Raw genomic sequence first — 12,741 nt, forward strand, 5'->3', positions numbered from 1 at the left:
GACTGAGACAATTTTTATTTTTGTTCCTTTTCTCCACGTTAAAAAAACGACCCTGGTGTCTAACTCTGTTCCGTGGGGGAGGCATTGTAAATAGGAACATTTTGGCAGGATTGGAGTTTAGGTGACAATTAACCTCGCACCCAAAACAACCCAAACCAAAAACGAAAGGGACGCAAATCTCGATTCACCGTTTAAATTTTTTTTTTTTTTTTTTTTTTTTTTTATCCATGGAAACAGTTTACGGTACTTGTACAGTTTCGTCAAGGCATTAAAAAATGAAAATACCGAAAAAAGTTTAAATTGTATGTATCCGAACGAAGTTCTCCGAAAAAAAAAATTTCACTTGATTTCATCAAGTAGTTTTTTTTTGTTTTTTTTTACACGTTTTTATGAGAGCACTTTGTAGACGGCCATCTTGGATTTAAAAAAAAAATTGTTTGAATTTTAGAAATGCCAAAGGGAGATAACTCCAGTTAAACCCCTTCCCATCTTTAATACGAGCTTTTCTTCCTAAACAATCGAACATTTTGCTCGGTATCATAACAAATTGTTTTTCCGCTGTAAAAAAAAAAAAAAAAAAAAAAAAAAAAACTACTTGATGAAATTAAGTGACATGTTTTTCCGGAGAACTTCGTTTCATAACGGACACAATTTAAACTTTTTTTTCGATATTTTCATTTTTTAATGTCTTGAATAAACTGTACAAGTACCCAATTTACAAATAAGTTGAACCGGTAAAATCCATTGAAAGCGGTCGGTGGTTCTATGAGAAAATAAAGCTGTGTACGCATTATAAATGTTTCTTTTCTGTGTCTTATGTTATACATTAGTACATTAGGGGTCATTTCGAGTTAAAAGTTTATTTACTGCACTCATCTGGATTAGAGAAAATCATGATTTAAATGTGTATGTCTCGTCTAAATAACTAACGATGAATATCTAATATGGCCGACAAGACGGGTGATCAAAAAATCAGATCGAGCGTACTGCGTACCGAAAAACGAAATGAGACTAACGAAATGAGACCTCATTTGATCTCATTTCGTTTTCCGGTACGCTCGATCTGACTTTTTGATCACCCGTCTTGTCGGCCATATCAGAGAATTATCGGGTAAAATCCATTGAAAGCGGTCGGTGGTTCTATGAGAAAATAAAGCTGTGTACGCATTATAAATGTTTCTTTTCTGTGTCTTACGTTATACATTAGTACATTAGGGGTCATTTCGAGTTAAAAGTTTATTTACTGCACTCATCTGGACTAGAGAAAATCATGATTTAAATGTGTATGTCTCGTCTAAATAACTAACGATAATTCTCTGATATGGCCGACCAGACGGGTGATCAAAAAGTCAGATCGAGCGTACCGGAAAACGAAATGAGACTAACGAAATGAGACCAAATTGACAACTCGGAAATTCTAAAAGAAACAATTTAAACAAATTTTATTTTCTACTTAGGTAGAATAAATGCAAAAACAACAACAACAACAACAACAACAACAACAACAACAACAACAACAAAAGAAAACATGGAAAATAATTATAATTAATTAATTTTAATTAATTAATTTTTTTTCAAATGTTTTTTTAATTATTATTTTTCAAATGTTTTTTTAAATTTTTTTGTTTTTCAATGTTTTTTCTGTAGAATAAATGCACGCGATGCAGCAAAGGATTTCGCCGAATTTATTGCTCTCTCCACATAAATTCATCAAGATAGGAACTAAACAATTGTCAATTTGATCTCATTTCGTTTTCCGGTACGCGGTACGCTCGATCTGACTTTTTGATCACCCGTCTGGTCGGCCATATCAGAGAATTATCGTAAGTTATTTAGACGAGACACACACATTTAAATCATGATTTTCTATAGTCCAGATGAGTGCAGTAAATAAACTTTTAACTCGAAATGACCCCTAATGTACTAATGTATAACGTAAGAGATTCCAGCAACTTACTCATGATGCACAGGAGACCTATTGGTCTGTAGTGAGATGAAGATGCCCGATCACCTGAATTCCTAAATACAGGTCATACTGATGAGGTTTTCCGAGGTGTTGAGAAGCTATTCTCTTTAAGACAATGCTTAAACAGCCTTGTAAGTATGGGAATTGTTCTGGTTGAAGCTTTTTCAGCACTATAATTGGAATGCCATCAGCGCCAGTTGCTTTTCTGGAATCAAGGTTTTTGATTAGCTTGGCAACATCACGTGCAGATATTTGTATGTCACATAGTGTGATTTCTGATACAAGAGGAAATACTAGGGATTGACGGCTTTGGTCGCATGGGGTATAATTAGTTGCAAAGTTCTTAGCAAAAAGTTTGGCTTTGTCTGATGCTGACGAGATTATCTCAGATCCATTGATGCTGGTTGGGACTGAGCACATGCTTCTGTTCAGAATTCTGTTTGCTATTTGTCAAAACTGGTAGGAACCAAGCCATTGCTCATTTGAACTTAATGAACTGAACATACAACTCTCTTGCATTCTTTATCACTCTTTTATGGTGGCTGCTGGCAGTCCTAGAATTGGCTTCAGTTTCAGCACAGCTTTATGTTTTGCTTTGATCCTCTTTCCATAAAGGCAATGCTATCTTTTAAAAAATTTCTTCTCTGTATTCTGTCTTTACTCCCCACTTCTGATGAGAAGCATTGGGCTTCGAAATGCCATGGCCTAAAGAGGTTTCCCCCATCCCGAAATATTGTAGTCCCTTTCGGACTGATAATATAATAAAATTTAATTGTAAATTTTTTTATCCTTTTGTTATCTTAACCTATTCTATAAAATTAGTTCGTATTTTTAATGTATTTTTAAATGTATTTATTATGTATTTTTAAATGTATTTATAATGTATTTTTAAATGTATTTATAATGTATTTTTAAATGTATTTATAATGTATTTTTAAATGTATTTATAATGTATTTTTAAATGTATTTATAATGTATTTTTAAATGTATTTATAATGTATTTTTAAATGTATTTATAATGTATTTTTAAATGTATTTTTAATGTATTTTTAAATGTATTTATAATGTATTTTTAAATGTATTTATAATGTATTTTTAAATGTATTTTTAATGTATTTTTAAATGTATTTATAATGTATTTTTAAATGTATTTATAATGTATTTTTAAATGTATTTTTAATGTATTTTTAACCGGCGAGCCTACTCCTCATGTTATACAATAAAATACGATAATTAAATTTTGTTAGTTGCATTAAAAAAAAAACTTTAAATCTATTTAAAACTTTAACCATCCCTTAATTTGTCTGTAAAATAAAATAAAAAATTTATTTTATTTTTTTATTTTATTCCATTTCTATATTCCGTGCTATCTACACACTTGAAACTCTATTTTCTCTGATTTTTCTCGCATGTCATCTTGTTTATAATATATTAGTAATAGTTAGCATATAGACACAATAGAAAAATTGGAAATAGGCATCTCTTTTCTAACATTTATCACCTTTGGTAAATGTGTATGTTTTAAATTATTAATGCAGAAATCGAAAATTATACCGTTACAATTAAATAAACGACGGAAGTATTAAAATCAAAGCACACATTTGGCTTTAAAGGCAGATACTCCCTCCCTCCCTCCCTCTAACTGCTCTCAAATAAATGCTAATCTTTGCACCTCAATGTTAATGTAGACATTGGTTACCTCCCTTGCTTCAGTTACATGGTTACCTCCCTTGCTTGTGGTGATATAAATAGGAGTCGGCCATCTTGGTTTAGTCAGTTCGTTCGTACAGTTTAGACAGACTACAAGTGTCTCAACAAATGGTAGCAGAGATATCCCTCTGTGTGCGACAAAACGAAAAAAAAAAAAAAAAAAAAAAAAAAAAAAATTTTTTTTTTTGTACAGCTTGTCTGTAGCACTAGACAGATCGGATATCGGATATGGCAACTTCGAACAAACAACCTCCATTGTTGGAGGGGGAGGATGTTTACGAGAACTGGAAACAAGACGTTGAAATGTGGTCGTTGTTCACGGATCTTTCTGAGGAAAAAAAGGGCCAGCAGTGTTTTTGACGCTACCACCGAATATTAGAGAATGTGTCCGTGAATTGCCAACAAGTGACATCGGCGGACGAGATGGCTTGAAGATCTTAATAAAGAAACTGGATGACATATATTTAAAGGATGAACACACGCGCGCTTACATGACTTTTAAGGAATTTTACACTTATAAAAGACCGTCAGGTACCAGTATAAATGACTTTCTTGTTCGTTATGAGTTTTTGTACCAAAGATTAAAAAAATTCTACATTATTCTACCGGAAGGAGTGCAAGCTTTTCTTGTTTTGAACGCGGTTAACATATCGGAAGAGAACGAAAAATTAGCGCGGACAACGTGTTCTGTTTCGACGTATCAAAACATGAAGGAATCGATAAAGAAAGTATTTGGTGACATTTATCGTGATGAAAATGTACCGGCAGTGAAATCAGAGCCCGAAATCGTCAACTATAATTATTCTAAACCGGGTAACAACAAAAGGCGTTTTCGTCGAGGACAATCTAATCCATGTGACCGAAGTGGAAACGTGTTGTTGTGTTACAAATGTCAGTCTCCGAACCATCTAATTAGAGAGTGTCCTAGAAATACGCCCAGGTTTACGGAAGCGACAGAACAAATACACATTACGTTGTTCATTCAAGAAAATATTTATTTGAACAGTACAAATGAAAAAATCTCAAATCTTGTAAAGGAAACATTTGGAATGGCAGTCTTGGATTCTGCTTGTACTCGCACACTGGCTGGCGAAGTGTGGCTTGATGTTTATCTAGATACTTTAAATGAAAGTGACCTGCAATTAGTGAAGTATACGAACTCAGACCGGAGTTTTTGTTTTGGTGATGGAGTGGCTGTCACAGCAATTAAAGTTGCTAAATTTCCGGTTACACTCGGAGGTATAAGAGTTTACATCGAAGCAGATATTGTGAAAAACGACTTGCCTCTTCTATTAAGTCACAAATCAATGAAGACAGCAGGAATAGTGCTAGATTTCCGGAAAGATATGTGCTGGATTTTTGATAAATGTATTGAACTAAAGACCACAACTTCAGGGCACTATTGTCTCCCCTTAACAAATAAGTTGTTGGATCATAGTGGTACTAAGAACATTGTATTACATGTTCAGAATTTTGGTCAGTGTTCTTTCACAGAAAAAAAAAAAAAAGCAGAAAAACTTCATCGACAGTTTGCTCATGCCTCGAAGGAAAAACTTGTTTCCTTGGTTAAAAAAAGTGGCAAATTCAATGACAAGGAATTTATAAAGGCGATTGAGGAGGTTTGTGAAAACTGTCAAATTTGCCTTAGATTTAAAAAAGCTCCACTGCGACCGGTTGTGGGATTGCCTCTTGGCAATAGATTTAATCACACAGTTTGCATGGATTTGAAAGAGTTCATCCACAATGAGGTGTGGATACTACATCTCATTGATGCCGCTACCAGGTATTCAGCGGCAACATTGATCAAAACAAAGAAGAAGGAGGAGATCATCAAAAACATCTTTATGATGTGGATTACCTATTTCGGATCTCCTGTTCGTTTTCTGAGTGATAATGGGGGTGAATTCAACAACGAACACTATAGACAGATGAATGAAAAACTCAACATAGAGACCTGTACTACTGCCGCAGAAAGTCCATTCAGCAACGGTACTGTAGAACATCATAATTTGATAGTTGCTGAGGCAATGAAAAAAACAATTGACGATGAGAAGTGTGAACCTGAAATTGCCTTGGCATGGGCCATTTGTGCAAAAAATGCCCTCCTCAATTACTCTGGACACAGTCCAAATGAACTTGTATTCGGTTTCAATGTAAATACACCCTCAATTCTGACAGACCAGTTACCTGCTATGGAGTCCTCTACTACAAGTGACATGGTGAGAAAAAATTTAAATGCTCTCCATAGTGCAAGGAGAAACTTTTTGGAAGCTGAGTCCAGTGAGAGAATTAGGAGAGCTCTCAGGTCTAATGTCAGAACTTATGCTGATGAAGATTATGCTACCGGAGACCAAATCTATTATCGGAGGCAGGGTTTTAAAGGATGGCGTGGTCCAGCAAAAGTGTTAGGCAGAGAAGGCCAGTTTGTCTTAATCAGACATGGCGGAGCATTTTATAGGATGCATCCGTGCCAATTGATGAAAGTGAATAAAAACAACGAAAAAAGAACAAAAAAAGCTGAAATGCTGGGAAACACTACAGAAGGGAAGAATGAATACCTTTCAGTTGAGGAGGAGGAGTTGCAGAATCAAGTGGTAGAAAGTGAAGATATAGACAGAGAAGAAGTTGTTGATAGTTCTACCAGTTTAAGAGATAAGACTGAAAAACCTGGCCGAAATAAGACCATAACTTATAAAATAAATGGAAGTGAGGAGTGGAAGAAAGGAAAGGTTATGTCAGTACAGCCTAAATCAACTGGCAAATATAGTCATTGGATCAATATAGAACCTGAGGATGAAAACGAGGATCAAGTTTGTATCAACTGGAATCATATTGATCATTGGAGAGAAGTGCCCCAATATACTGAACAGGAAAATGTAGTCCTGCTCACCGCTGAACAAGAGCAGTCGAAAGCTGTAATGGATGCCAAGCATAAAGAAATAAAAAACATAAACAGCTATGAAGTATTTGAATGTGTGCCATACACAGGTCAAAAAACAATATCCACAAGATGAGTGATTACTGAAAAATTCAAGGATAATCAGAAAACAATGAAAGCTCGCCTTGTAGCACGAGGCTATGAAGAAAATAGTAATCTGAAAACGGACTCCCCAACATGTAGCCGTGAAGCTATGCGAATGGTCATGCTAACCGCATCAATAAAGAATTGGATGCTGCAGACCATAGATTTTACCTCAGCCTTTTTGCAAGGTGGTATTTTAGAGAGAGATGTGTACCTGAGGCCACCATCTGATGTTTGTCCTAAATCTCAAGTGTGGAAATTAAAAAGATGCATCTATGGATTGAATGATGCTCCACGGGCATGGTACAAGAGAGTTACTCAGGCTTTGATTGAATTAAAAGGAGTAGCAAGTGTTTATGATAATGCATTGTTTTTGTGGCATGATATTAAAGGAAATTTGACTGGAATTCTTGCTATGCACGTGGATGATTTTGTTTTCTGTGGAAACACAGAGTTTGAAAGGGATGTGATTGCAACATTGAAAGAAAAATTTAAGGTGGGATCTCATGAAAGTGGAACATTCAAATATGTTGGACTGAATGTTAATCAACAGGAAAATGGGATCACTGTAGAACAAGATCTATATGTATCTTCCATATCTCCAATAGAAATAAGCAAAGGGAGGATACTGAGGAAAAATGATGAACTGAATGAAGAAGAAAAGCATGAGTTGAAGAGACTTGCAGGTCAGATGATGTGGGTTTCAACTCAAACACGCCCTGATATAGCTTTTGATGTGTGTAAAATGAGCAACACTGGAAAGCATCCCAAAGTAAAAGCCTTATTTGAGGCGAATAAAGCCTTATCAAAATTGAAATCCAAGAAGGGTTCTATAACATTTCCAAAATTGGGAAAGCCCTCAGATTTACACATTTTGTGTTATACTGATGCCTCTTATGCCAGTCTGGAAGATGGATCTTCACAGGGTGGTTTTGTTGTCTTTATTGGAGGAAGTACTGACAAAATGGCCCCCATGTGTTGGGCGTCAAAGAAATTGGACAGAGTGACAAAAAGCCCATTGGCCTCAGAGACTCTTGCTCTGAATGAGGGAGCTGATGCTGGTGTTTTGACTGCGGTTATGATACAAGAGGTATTTCAGTTATCTAAATTGCCAGACGTTCTCTGCAAGACAGATAATGCATCACTTGTGGAGACATTGAATTCCAACAATCTGGTAAGCGATCGACGATTGAGAATAGATGTAGCAAGGCTGAAGGAAATGAAGAGTAGAGGGGAGATACAGATAGAATGGATCAAGGGTTGTGATCAGGTCTCTGATTGTTTGACCAAGGCAGGAGCTTCGTCTGAGCTTCTAAGGGACTTGTTAAATCAGAAATAAATTATTCACTTGAGGACAGCAGCAATGTTAATGTAGACATTGGTTACCTCCCTTGCTTCAGTTACATGGTTACCTCCCTTGCTTGTGGTGATATAAATAGGAACCGGCCATCTTGGTTTAGTCAGTTCGTTCGTACAGTTTAGACAGACTACAAGTGTCTCAACACTCAATTCATTCCACGTGGAGATACTGGTCTTTTAGATAGATCAACGTGAGTCTTTCGAAGAACACCAAGTGTGGTGTGTAACCTCTTTATGTAGATCTAGTCCCACCATTTCTTTTTTTTCTTTGCTTTATATTATATTTCCTTACATGTTCAAGTAATTATTGTCCTATTCATTTATTTTAAAACAAATTAGCTGCTAGAACAGATTGATTCTCTCACAGTACTTGAAAGATACAATTTCTTGTAAATGTAATAGGGCTATCTATCTCTAATCCTACGCTTATCTACATAGAATAGAGAAAAACTTTAAAGTAAGATACTCAATAACTTCATTCATGAGGGGGCGCAAAAATACTTGGTGTAAAAACCAGGCACATTGTTACCCCTCTTGGTGTGATGGACACGTAGATCTTGTAAGATCATCCATCTAAGAGAAAGAAAACTGATAATAAAACTGGCGGAGTGAGGCCTCCTCAGTCATGGTCAACAACCTTCCTGGAGCTGGTGACTCGAACAAATTCCTGATTTGTAAACCTAACTTGCTTAAGGAGTAAATAGGCTCTGTCTATCGCTAGCTTTCACACTTTTTCTTTATCTAATAGCGAGACAAGAAGTATGATACAAGGGACTCACCAGAGCCACCTTGTGTTTGGCTTTATTTTCTGACTAGGACATTGAACGCCGTTCCCCTATTCCCTATTTTAAATTTTACTCTTTCTCTCAGAAACTGAGAAAATTGGGTTTTCTTGCATGCCACTTGTGCTCACATGACATTTGGGCCGGACTTGTCTAAGAGGTTGATGGTAACTGATTGACAGTTTGTCTGGCTGCTGTTTCTGCCTGACAGGATAGGAACCCTAACTCTTCGGTAATGCTTAGACCGACTGCTTTGTCATCAGTTGTATAATATCAGGATAGTTGTAGTGTCAACCCAAACAAATATCACGATAAAACCAGACAACAACCCAAACAAAGCCAATTCACCTCTGCCCTTGAGGCTCGCTTTCTCAAATATCCGTGGGCTTAGACGTAATATAGATGATGTAGAGTCTTACCTTTTTAGTAAACTCCTCGGATGTCTTAGCATTAAGTGAAACAAACTTACACTCTTCAATCCCCTCCAACTGCTTTAACATTACAGGATACCTCCCTCTTTGCCGTAAGGACTCGAATAGATGTATGCATACACTTAGAGTCTATACCCATAGCACCCTCCTTTAAGCTAGAGAGAAAAGTCTTGAATCAGATGACCAGGCTTTTATGTGCTTTTGACTAACATTTTATCACTACGTTAATTACTTATATTTTCTCTGTTGTTTTTTTTTTTTTTGAAGTCAGGATTGTATCCTAATCGATCATGTCACTGATAGTATAAATGCAGCACTCTCCTTGGATAGTAATTCCCAAATACATGCGTTTGGTGAATGTCCACCATAAAACTTGCTTGGTTTCTCTGGTTCCACTGATGCAGGTGGATGCTCTACTTATAGCTTCTCTATAGCTCATTCCCTCACACAAACAGTAATGTTTCCAACTCACCTATTCCTCGCCACAGTTCCTGAGGATTGTGTGACTAATGCCCATAGTCCACTTGGAAACACAGAGCACTTAGCGGTATCAGTTGACATCACATTTAAATTCCGGCTTCCCTGGTCGTACTGATATGCAAAAGTTAAAACGTGAGTAAAAATATAAATAAATAAATCTGGTATAGTGCATATGTGAGTATATTTATCATACAAGAGAATGTTAACCATAAAAAATGATATACATGAAAAGTAATCATAAAATGTTGAATAGATGTGGGAGGCTGGTATATGGATCTGCAGAATAGATTTCCACATAGGGATCAAGGAGTCGGAGTCGGAGATATCAAAGGAGTCGGAGTTGGAGTCGGTATTCTAGAAGTCAGAGTCGGACTTTTACCATTCGACTCTGCAATCCTGCAAGCAACAGATTAACGTTAGGCTTTTCTCTTTAAAACACAATAAAAAAAAAATAATCAGGAATCTATTTAAAAAAATACGATAAGGCGGCTTTCTAAACTTTGTCCCTATCAGTTTCCGCCATTAAATTGCACGTGCAACGAATTAGAGAATTAATAAAGATGAAACTTGTAATCTGTTCTCTCTCATGTAAATATTAAAATGTTAAATAAAATAATACTAATTTTATCCGTGATATTCACCAAATAGATCGGCTCTATTTCGAAATGATTTTTTTTTATTTTTCCTCTTCAATTTTGTTTTCTGCGAACTTGCTCTTCCGTTCTTCATCTTGAATGTTAAGTTGAGTTTGTAAAGTCAATCACATTTAAAAAATCGTTTCCTTTATAAAAGCAGATAAAGTTAATCAAAAGCAGATTATAAAACAAAAACGTAAGTATTACTACATGAAATTAGTATCGATTTTTGCGCATTTGCAGAATACGTTAAAAATGTAAGGGAGATAACTACATTTACTAAACGAATAATCCTAATGAAAATGTTGATTTATTGTTGAAATATTTTCGCTGTTGATTGTTTTTTGTTTTCAATATTGATTTCAACATAAAAACAACTTCTTTATCGTTTTAATCTTATTCATTAAACATAAAAAAAACAAACAACAATGCTTGTGCACTTATTGACACATTTGCTGTTTAGTGATACAAATAGCCTCGAACCTTCTTAGCAAGAAAGGACACACTTACTTAAGATAATTTCAAATGGTTTTCACTTTTTCCAAAATTTAAAGTAAAAACAAAAACCAAAAAAACAAAAACGGTATTTCTCCACCTGTGTATTTTTCGTCTTTATTTCATTTTTTTTTCAAATGGTCACCAATCTATCAGATTTTGTTTTCAATACTGACTTGAAGTAAAACAAAAACAAAAAAACGACGGTCAATGTTTAAAATCTTTCAAAATTCCAAAAATACCTTTACAAGGAAGACTTTTATAGGTTTTCGAGGATGCTGAAAATGAATAAATACTTCAAAAGTGGCGCAAATAATTAGTTTTCCTGATATAAGGAAATTATTTTTTCCAAAAGTGGGGATCAATTTTCAATATAAATTTAATGTAAAATGAGCACCCACTTTCTGGCCACATTGGGGAGAAGGAAATGTCTGAAAGCCGTTTTAGTAATTTGCTACTCATTTTCCACCTTAGTCAAATGTAACATGACAACTTCTATAGGTTTTTGGGTATGCTGAAAACGAACATTTAAAATTTCTGCATCAAGTAGTTATATTGCTTAAAAGCGAAGTACAGGATAAGCCATCACTGATAACACAAAGAATTACATTATTAATATTCAGAACTCTACTTGCTTGTGGCAAAAATATACATGCACTTGTGCATACGAAAATGGTCACCACTGATAACATAAGGAATGACACATATCTGTATACAGATGTTTCTTTATTTTTATTCTGTAATGTCCTCGTGTCTTTATAAAAACATGTAATAAGAAAAAACTAAAAAACTTTTCACCCCCAAAACAAAAGCAAAAACGTCCCCTCACTAGATGGCCATAAGATGGGTGCTCATTTTACGTGGAATTTATAATGAAAAGTGATCCCTTACTTTTGAAAAAAGTAAATTTTTTATAACATGAAAACTATTTGTCGGCATATATATTCATTTTTATCACCCCCGAAAACTTGTTCCACCTATCTTTGATGTGCTGCTTTTCTATAAAAATAGCTGAATTTTTGTATAAAAATAGCTGAATACTTTCAATTATCATAAATAAAATATATATATATAAAATATATTGGAATCTTGGTTTTGAATTTCACTTACACCTAAACCATGTCATTACATTTCAAGGAACAAGAAAAAACAAAAGACATAAAAATACGACTTTAGGTGAACACAAAAGCATTTATTCCAATAATTTCCAACAACACACTTCACTGTTGAGTTAATTTTTGGAATTATTTTGGAGATTAGTAAATTAGTTTTTTATTTAATCATTTGTACTATCATCCTAATCTTCTAGTTGTTGTTTTCTATGACGTTTCGGCTAATTATTTCTCTGGCCTTCGTCAGGTTAACCGCAAAGAGATAGGAATATCGAATCGTCCAACTGCATCGAAAGCAATTACTGCTTTCAGTAGTTGTTGTTGGTCAATTAATCCTCTGCCGACTTTGGGTGGGATTGAAACCACTACCTCAAGACAATACTCACTTGGAATCTTGGATATTCCTGCATCTCTATCCACTACGCTCCAGGCCCCAAAGGGCAATCAAAGTTGGATTTGTTGATCTTATAACTCAACAATCTGTCAATTGTCGGGTTCGTATCGATTATTATATTGAGTCAATTTTTTGGAATTATTTTGAAGATGAGTAATTTTGATTTTTAATTAATTATTTTGGAGATGAGTGAATTTGATTTTTATTTAATTATTTTGGAGATGAGTAATTTTTATATTTATTTAATTATTTTGGAGATGAGTAAATTTGATTTTTATTTAATTATTTTGGCGATGAGTAATTTTTATTTTTATTTAATTATTTTGTGAGATGAGTCATTTTTATTTTTATTCAA

General features: G+C 34.7%; 1 long non-coding RNA gene across 1 annotated transcript in view; it reads left to right on the top strand.

Annotated features, from left to right (window-relative positions):
* Nucleotides 1–10,462: 10,462 nt before the first annotated feature.
* Nucleotides 10,463–12,741, top strand: part of LOC145270232 (uncharacterized) — a 42,621-nt gene continuing 40,342 nt past the window's right edge. The window contains exon 1 of the long non-coding RNA XR_013865317.1: nt 10,463–10,581. This is a non-coding gene — a long non-coding RNA (uncharacterized LOC145270232). The remainder of the gene's footprint in view (nt 10,582–12,741) is intronic.

The sequence above is a fragment of the Euprymna scolopes genome, chromosome 46 (genome assembly GCF_053919585.1).
Source record: "Euprymna scolopes isolate OS-2025 chromosome 46, ASM5391958v1, whole genome shotgun sequence".
Classification (NCBI taxonomy): Eukaryota; Metazoa; Mollusca; class Cephalopoda; order Sepiida; family Sepiolidae; genus Euprymna; species Euprymna scolopes.